Source organism: Thalia democratica, unplaced genomic scaffold, assembly GCF_965202585.1.
Source record: "Thalia democratica unplaced genomic scaffold, ktThaDemo2.hap1.1 HAP1_SCAFFOLD_434, whole genome shotgun sequence".
NCBI lineage: Eukaryota > Metazoa > Chordata > Thaliacea > Salpida > Salpidae > Thalia > Thalia democratica.
The window spans coordinates 54,535-64,609 of NW_028139492.1; the positions used below are offsets into that span (position 1 = coordinate 54,535).

General features: G+C 23.7%; 1 long non-coding RNA gene across 1 annotated transcript; it reads left to right on the top strand.

Annotated features, from left to right (window-relative positions):
- Nucleotides 1–222: 222 nt before the first annotated feature.
- LOC145846404 (uncharacterized) lies at nucleotides 223–1,958 on the top strand. The gene is made up of 4 exons (XR_014370758.1): nucleotides 223–349; nucleotides 879–960; nucleotides 1,230–1,354; nucleotides 1,931–1,958. It is a non-coding gene; the product is annotated as an uncharacterized LOC145846404 (long non-coding RNA).
- The last annotated feature ends 8,117 nt before the right edge of the window (nucleotides 1,959–10,075 follow it).

The window sequence follows — 10,075 nt, forward strand, 5'->3', positions numbered from 1 at the left end:
TAATAGTTGTGTGACAAAACAACCTCATTTAAAATTATAACCATAAACATCTATATCTTATAGAAATAATATTTTGTGAAGAAAGAACATGTTCATAAATATTAGAATAAACAAAGTTTTATACATAATAGTTGTATGACAAATTAAATACATTTTAAATTATAACCACAAATTATCTATACACTTCTACAATAAATACAGGAAAGTAATGAAGCAGTTGAGGGATGACCAGAAAATGCAGATGTCGAGGATCAAGCAGTTATCAGACGCGTTGAATGTTTGTTACGATGCCAAGCACGGTAAAGGGTCGGTTGCAGAGGCTGAAGCGAAAAACTGCTTCTTATTGCAAGTATGTTTTATTTTATATTTATATAAATTAAAGGTTATATTTATATAAAGTATGGTGATATTTTAAACTTGAACACCATTTTCATGGAACACATGTACTAGTATATTTTTAAAATCGTATTTCTCCAATAAACTATATATATATATATATATATATATTTTATTATTAATTTATTTTTAATTGTACGTTTGTTACGACGCTAAACACGATAAAGGATCGGCCGCAGAAGCAGAAGCCGAAAAATTACTTCTTATTGCAAGTTTGTTTTTATTTACTATTCTACCCCTTTTAAGCAAATCAGACATATACAAAAAAGTTTAGAGGTTTGACTCCTACATCTTTGGTTAAGAACTCTAGATGATCTTGATATAAAACCCACCTTATATCAAAAGCAAATTTAAATCACTACCTAAAAAAATTGTTAAAGGAAACTAAGTATTGCTTTATAAAGAAAATATTATAGCAATAAAAAATTTACATAGAAGGTCTATAAGTTAAAAACTATTAACTTGAAAATTCCCCTAAACAGCAAAAAAGAATCAGGCGCTCAGGGAGGAAATCCGCAGGATGGAGGTAGATGGTCGTATGAAGTACGAATCGGAAATATCAAGGTATTATACAAATGATAAAAAATAAAATAATGTTATAAATAGTAGAATAAATTAGCAGGTAGTACAAAGCACAAGTCATAAATATCGAGGTATATATTATTTATATAATATAATTTTAAATATTTAATGAATTCAATAATATAATTTTTTTTTTTTTGTAGAAGTTGTATATTAATTAATATATAAATAGATAGTTACTAAATTACAAGCACCAATCATTAAAGCATTAATTAAAATGTAAATTAATATTCTGATTGATAAATCACCAGGTCCGAATGTTCCGCTTCGATGCACATCAAGAAAATCTCGCTCCCCATGAAACCCGAACATCTGTTCACCGTTGCCAAGCAACACTTGAAGCAGCAGCAGTATTACGTCATACTCGTCAAAACTGGTGAGATTGTTTTCATTTTAGAGTTTTGTGATTTTTTCTACAACTTATAAGGACGCCGCGAACTTAGACTAGCTTAAGCTTGTTTTTTGTCACCCAGGCTGGATTTTTTGCTTCAATGAGTGGCAAACCTGGATTAATTTAAGTAATAATAAAAGTATTAGAGTAAAAACTGATTATTGTTAAGTAAATGTTTTACTTAGATTTTTACTAGTATATTAGGTTGAGGATGAAAAAACATTTGCTCCTAGTTTGAAAATATATTTAAAATGAAATGTTTTATAACTTTTATTTGATATAATAGTAATTTAATAGCCAGAGAGAAAGTTTTAGCTACAACTCGTCATACACTTTAACTAAAATTTTATTAAATATAAAAATTTTAATAATAACTATTAAACAGGTAGAGGAAAAGTATTGGCAACTTCAATTCACACACTCAAACATTTATTTTAAGTGTTAATTAATTATAAATAATAATATTATTTTAGGTAGGGGTAAAGTATTGGCAACATCAATTCACACTCTCAAACATTTATTTTAAGTGTTAATTAATTATAAATAATAATATTATTTTAGGTAGGGGTAAAGTATTGGCAACTTCAATTCACACACTCAAACATTTATTTTAAGTGTTAATTAATTATAAATAATAATATTATTTTAGGTAGGGGTAAAGTATTGGCAACATCAATTCACACTCTCAAACATTTATTTTAAGTGTTAATTAATTATAAATAATAATATTATTTTAGGTAGGGGTAAAGTATTGGCAACTTCAATTCACACTCTCAAACATTTATTTTAAGTGTTAATTAATTATAAATAATAATATTATTTTAGGTAGGGGTAAAGTATTGGCAACTTCAATTCACACACTCAAACATTTATTTTAAGTGTTAATTAATTATAAATAATAATATTATTTTAGGTAGGGGTAAAGTATTGGCAACATCAATTCACACTCTCAAACATTTATTTTAAGTGTTAATTAATTATAAATAATAATATTATTTTAGGTAGGGGTAAAGTATTGGCAACTTCAATTCACACTCTCAAACATTTATTTTAAGTGTTAATTAATTATAAATAATAATATTATTTTAGGTAGGGGTAAAGTATTGGCAACCTCAATTCACACTTTCAAACATTTATTTTAAGTGTTAATTAATTATAAATAATAATATTATTTTAGGTAGGGGTAAAGTATTGGCAACTTCAATTCACACTCTCAAACATTTATTTTAAGTGTTAATTAATTATAAATAATAATATTATTTTAGGTAGGGGTAAAGTATTGGCAACCTCAATTCACACTTTCAAACATTTATTTTAAGTGTTAATTAATTATAAATAATAATATTATTTTAGGTAGGGGTAAAGTATTGGCAACTTCAATTCACACTCTCAAACATTTGGGCGAACATCAGCAAGGTGATAATCTCGAATTCGAAGACAATTTTCACATGTTTGTTATGTTTGATATATTTTTATCAAAATTTAAAGTTTATTCAGCTAGCTTTTTACAATTTCCTGTTTTGGAAATTGTGTAAAAATGTAGTTTTAAAGCTAATCTTTTAATTAGTTTTAAAGTGTTTTGGTAGTTAAATGTAAACGTTTAGTAGCAATAACTAGTGATTGGCAAAAGTAATAACAATTTGATTTAATTTCGGTAAGTTTATAATGTTTCCTCAAAGTATATTTCTAAGTGTTGTTCTAAAAAAGAATAGATTAACTAATAAAGTTTGTAAATTTGTATGAAATTCTAATTTAATTAAATATTTAAATCTGATACATCTAAAAACAAATAAAAATTACAGAGAGAATTTGAAAAGTGATTTTGAAATTGTCCTAGAAGTTTATTTATTCGTTAGTTTTTGATACATATATTTAAAAAAGCATATTTGAATTAGAAAATAAACATGTTACAAATGATAATTAAAGTTTTGTTTTGGTAGATAAAAACTTTATATTCTTATCTTTAATCAGTGACAAAGTGATCATCTGTTTTTAAGGCACTTTGTATTGAATTTGTAATAAATAAGTTTAAAATTATTTAAAAAAATTTTTTAGCTTTCATTAAACATATAGTTTTATTAGTTAATTTTTTTGATTAATGTTAGTTTTAATTAAATAAATTTTACAAATCATTTATAAATATTTTGTTTTGTTAGAATAGAGTTTTTACTTGTGATAATGATCGAAAAATTAAATGTATGGTCAAATAAAGTCAAACAAATTTTCATTTTATTGAAGTTTTACAAAATTTTGTTGATGTTTTTTTATCATTTTTAAGATTTGGTTTTAAATAACTTTTTTTTTCATGTAATTTATTATTATATACCTGTAATAATATGTTTTTATTTTGTATTAGTCTATGCAGGACCTATCAAAGCAAGAAAACGAAGTTCCTGAGAAAAAATCCAGCAAAGTTTTTAGCAAGGTACAAACTATTTGATACTTTTAAATATTGTAACTAAGTACTTTTTCCATTTAAAATTAACTTAAAGAAAGCTAAAGCAAGATTTCAAAATATTCTATGATAGATTTTAATAATATTATGATAGTTTTTTGTTTGAAGTTAAAAATTTTAATACAGAGATAGATTTAGCTGAATTAAAAAGTTAAACTTTTAGATTTAGAACATTTAGCAGTTCATAAAAAGTTAAGTAGAGTTAGATTAAGTTGTGTTTTTTAGTTAAAAAATGTAACAAAGAAAAAGTTTGAGACAGTAAGTTTTTAGTAGTGTGAAAATTCAACCTACAAAAGAATGATATAGATTAAACATTCAAATATTTCTCAACCACACAGCCGTCAACAACCAAAGACGCCAGATTTTTCCTGGGTCTAACGCCCAAGAAGACCCCCAAAGTTGTTGCTGTAGCAACCATGGCTAACATGGCGGGTAGAAAGATAATTGAGAAAAGTACAAAAAAGTTTGAGAAAAGCACAAAATCTCTCAGTAGAAACGTATCAATTGTCTCTCAAAAGCTTAACAGTTCCATTAGCAGTGCTATAACTAAGGATAAAAAAGATAAGGTATAGGTTTTTGTTTAGAGATCAGTGTTTAGCTCAGTTTTAGATCAGAATTTTTATTAAAACAGTTATACTTATAATGTTACAGACATTAGTGAGATCTTTAAAGCTTTAAAGTTGGTTATACAGTACAATTAAGCTTTAAAAATATTCAATTGCTGTAGTTTTTTCTTTCTCTTATTGATTGTTTAGCTGTAGGTATAGAAACTCAGATCATAGCTTGTTAGAACAATTTGAGACATATAGGATTTTTAACAGTATTTTAACTTGTTTGAATTCGGTAAATTATCTGCTTTAGAAAATTATACTTTTTTGTTGCAAAATTTAGCCAAAGTTTAAAAAACCTACTATTTCCGACACAGTCAACAGCAGCCAAGGGACTGAAGAACGTTTTCACGCCGAAGAAATCGAAACATCGCCCCAGAAGTTCCACGGTTTCAGCGCCCAGTCCGGCAGGACCTTACGCAGTGAGGAACACAAGTTTCAACATGATCGGAACATGCACAATTACCAAGAATGATGCTCAAGATACTACATTCCAGCTTACTAATGTTTGTTTTTATTTGTTAATTAATTATTATATTTAATATTATATGCACAATTACCAAGAATGATACTCAAGATACCACGTTTCAACTCACTAATGTTTGTATTTATTTGTTAATTAGTTATTATATTTAAAATTACATGCACAATTACCAAGAATGATGCACAAGACACTACGTTTCAACTTACTAATGTTTGTATTTGTTTGTTAATTATATTAATTATTATATTTAAAATTACATGCACAATTACCAAGAATGATGCTCAAGATACTACATTTCAACTCACTAATGTTTGTATTTGTTTGTTATTACTATCATTTGTAATACCGACAAATATTTTATTAACTTCAAAGCAGGTTTCCGAATTTAGTTGCACATATAGTTTTATAAACCACCACAAAGAAAAATGTGCAACCAAAATAGAATCATCTCACAAGAATTTAAAAAGGGTTTAAGGACTTACCTTTGTATTGTGAATAATATCCATTATGTAAATTTAGCCTCAACTAAATTCAACCCAATTTTATTTTATAAAGTTTTCTTATAATATTAAAATTGTGTTGTTTTTATTAGAATACCAATAGTTGTTACAATAAAAGTTTTCCAAGTTTAATTATAGTTTTTAACTTAATAGAAAATACTAAAGTACTTTACTTTTTGTTAACAATATGAAAACGATGCAATATTGTTGACATAAACAGAGTTTTAATTAAGAAATAATGTTTACTTACATTTCAAATTTAACAACTACTTTTTGTTAGGTGTCAAACTTATGGTCAATGGTAAGTTATTTACAGTAAAAAATAAAAGCTTAGCGCTTTTACTAAACTCTTTATATTAATATAGGTGTTTAATGTTAGCCGAAAATCTCTAACTATATGCCATTAACAAACGTGGGTTTAGCCTCTGCATGGGTTATAATTGAACCAAGTTTTTAACTTACCCAAAAGCTTAGGTCCATTTATAAGGATAAAGTTTTTTTTAACCGAGTTTAACTTTTTCCATCCTTGAATAATTTTTGAATCACAGTTTTACTAATATTATTCCCGGATCTAAAAATATTTAATTATAGTTTGAAACATAGAAAAAATTGCATTTAATTAACATGTCTCGCTAACTTGCTTTTAATAAAGTGAATTTACAAATTACTTATATTTTTCTTTCAAAATCGTGCTTACGACTTCCACACGCTTCTATGGCGTCATAAATTGCTTTTCATGACGTCACTGCCTCTGCAACTATTCAATGCAAAAATATCTGCAAAGTAATCATGCTTAAACAGCTTTTTTATCTCGAAAGTTTCAACCAAACTCAGTTCATAACTTTAATGCAATTCTTTCCTTTTTCTTTAGTATTTCAAGTTTTACAAGCTCTATAGAAGCAGTTTTATTGTAAAAGCCATACATCATGTCTTCTTTATATATTTTTCATACTTCTAGATTATTTAAACTTTGAGGTATATATTTATATAAACTATTTATGTACTCTATAACAAACAATTATTATGTTTTAGCTTTTATATCTAATATTTTCTAATTATTATAACAAATATTCTAACAAAATTTTTTTGTTTTGTTTAAACAGGATCGTTTTAGGCATAATCATAAAAGTGAACTTGAAAAGGTATTAATGTGTGTATATAGCTTTAGTCATTTTCTTATTCTGTTTCTGCTAAATTTATATTCCTTTAGTAAATCATGCATTATTTTAAATAACAAATACATCATCATGCTTTCTAACAAAACATACATAATATGAAATATATTATGTATTAGTATCTAAAACAGATAAAATATCTTAGAAAGTAGTAATTAGATACTTATTAGGTTTTGTTTAAAGATTGACATCAATCTTCAAAAAAATCATGGCTTCTAGACAATCATTTTTTCAAATGGTGTCTAGAGATCTGTTTTACAGTAAAAAAAAGTATTACATTTAAAAATTGTATGTTCAATAAAGTTTAAAAGGATAACGTTTGTAAGGTTTTTTTAAATATAATTGGCTTAAAATTAGTTTGAACACTGTATTTAACAAGGAACTTTGTAAATATAAACCAACATATATTAGAACTTATATTTAATAAGAAATTTTGTAAAATTGAACCCACATATATTAGAACTTATTTTTAACAAAAAATTTTGTAAAGATAAACCAACATATATTAGAACTTATATTTAACAAGAAATTTTGTAAAGTTGAACTCACATATATTAGAACTTATATTTAACAAGAAATTTTGTTAAGTTGAACAAACATATATTAGAACTTATATTTAATAAGAAATTTTGTAAAGTTAAACGCATATATATTAGAACTTATATTTAATGTGAAATTTTGTAAAGTTGAACCAACATATATTAGAACTTGTATTTAATAAGAAATTTTGTAAAGTTGAACAAACATATATTAGAACTTATATTTAACAAGAAATTTTGTAAAGTTGAACCCACACATATTAGAACTTATATTTAATAAGAAATTTTGTAAAGTTGAACCCACATATATTAGAACTTATATTTAACTAGGAATTTTGTAAAGTTGAACCGACATATATTAGAACTTATATTTAATGTGAAATTTTGTAAACTTGAACAAACATATATTAGAACTTATATTTAACAAGGAATTTTGTAAAGTTGAACCCACATATATTAGAATTTATATTTAACAAGAAATTTTGTAAAGTTGAACCTACATATATTAGAACTTATATTTAACAAGAAATTTTGTAAAGTTAAACCAACATATATTAGAACTTATATTTAATAAGAAATTTTGTAAAGTTGAACCAACATATATTAGAACTTATATTTAACAAGGAATTTTGTAAAGTTGAACAAACATATATTAGAACTTATATTTAATAAGAAATTTTGTAAAGTTGAACAAACATATATTAGAACTTATATTTAATAAGAAATTTTGTAAAGTTGAACAAACATATATTAGAACTTATATTTAACAAGGAATTTTGTAAAGTTGAACCAGCATATATTAGAACTTATATTTAATAAGAAATTTTGTAAAGTTGAACAAACATATGTTAGAACTTATATTTAACAAAGAATTTTGTAAAGTTGAACAAACATATATTAGAACTTATATTTAACAAGAAATTTTGTAAAGTTGAACAAACATATATTAGAACTTATATTTAACAAAGAATTTTGTAAAGTTGAACAAACATATATTAGAACTTATATTTAACAATGAAATTTTGTAAAGTTGAACGCACATATATTAGAACTTATATTTAATGTGAAATTTTGTAAAGTTGAACCCACATATATTAGAACTTATATTTAATAAGAAATTTTGTAAAGTTGAACCAACATATATTAGAACTCATATTTAATAAGAAGTTTTGTAAAGTTGAACAAACATATATTAGAACTTATATTTTACAAGAAATTTTGTAAAGTTGAACCCACATATATTAGAGCTTATATTTAATAAGAAATTTTGTAAAGTTGAACCAACATATATTAGAACTTATATTTAATAAGAAATTTTGTAAAGTTGAACAAACATATTAGATCTTATATTTAATAAGAAATTTTGTAAAGTTGAACCCACATATATTAGAACTTATATTTAACAAGAAATTTTGTAAAGTTGAACCCACATATATTAGAACTTATATTTAACAAGAAATTTTGTAAAGTTGAACAAACATATATTAGAACTTATATTTAACAAGAAATTTTGTAAAGTTGAACCAACACATATTAGAACTTATATTTAATAAGAAATTTTGTAAAGTTGAACAAACATATATTAGAACTTATATTTAACAAGAAATTTTGTAAAGTTGAACCAACATATATTAGAACTTATATTTAACAAGAAATTTTGTAAAGTTGAACAAACATATATTAGAACTTATATTTAATGTGAAATTTTGTAAAGTTAAACTCACATATATTAGAACTTATATTTAATGTGAAATTTTGTAAAGTTGAACAAACATATATTATAACTTATATTTAATAAGAAATTTTGTAAAGTTGAACCAACATATATTAGAACTTATATTTAACAAGAAATTTTGTAAAATTGAACCAACATATATTAGAACTTATATTTAATAAGAAATTTTGTAAAGTTGAACTAACATATATTAGAACTTATATTTAACAAGAAATTTTGTAAAGTTGAACCCACATATATTAGAACTTATATTTAATAATAAATTTTGTAAAGTTGAACAAACATATATTAGAACTTATATTTAACAAGAAATTTTGTAAAGTTGAACAAACATATATTAGAACTTATATTTAATAAGAAATTTTGTAAAGTTGAACAAACATATATTAGAACTTATATTTAATGTGAAATTTTGTAAAGATGAACAAACATATATTAGAACTTATATTTAATGTGAAATTTTGTAAAGTTGAACAAACATATATTAGAACTTACATTTAACAAAAAATTTTGTAAAGTTGAACAAACATATATTAGAACTTATATTTAATAAGAAATTTTGTAAAGTTGAACCAACATATATTAGAACTTGTATTTAATAAGAAATTTTGTAAAGTTGAACAAACATATATTAGAACTTATATTTAATAAGAAATTTTGTAAAGCTGAACAAACATATATTAGAACTTACATTTAACAAAAAATTTTGTAAAGTTGAACAAACATATATTAGAACTTATATTTAACAAGAAATTTTGTAAAGTTGAACTCACATATATTAGAACTTATATTTAATAAGGAGTTTTGTAAAGTTGAACAAACATATGTTAGAATTTATATTTAATGTGAAATTTTGTAAAATTGAACAAACACATATTAGAACTTATATTTAACAAGGAATTTTGTAAAGTTGAACCTACATATATTAGAACTTATATTTAATAAGTATTTTGTAAAGTTAAACCCACATATATTAGAACTTATATTTAATAAGAAATTTTGTAAAGTTGAACCCACATATATTAGAAGTTATATTTAATAAGAAATTTTGTAAAGATAAACAAACATATATTAGAACTTATATTTAATGTGAAATTTTGTAAAGTTGAACAAACATATATTAGAACTTATATTTAATAAGAAATTTTGTAAAGTTGAACAAACATATATTAGAACTTATATTTAATATAAAATTTTGTAAAGTTGAACC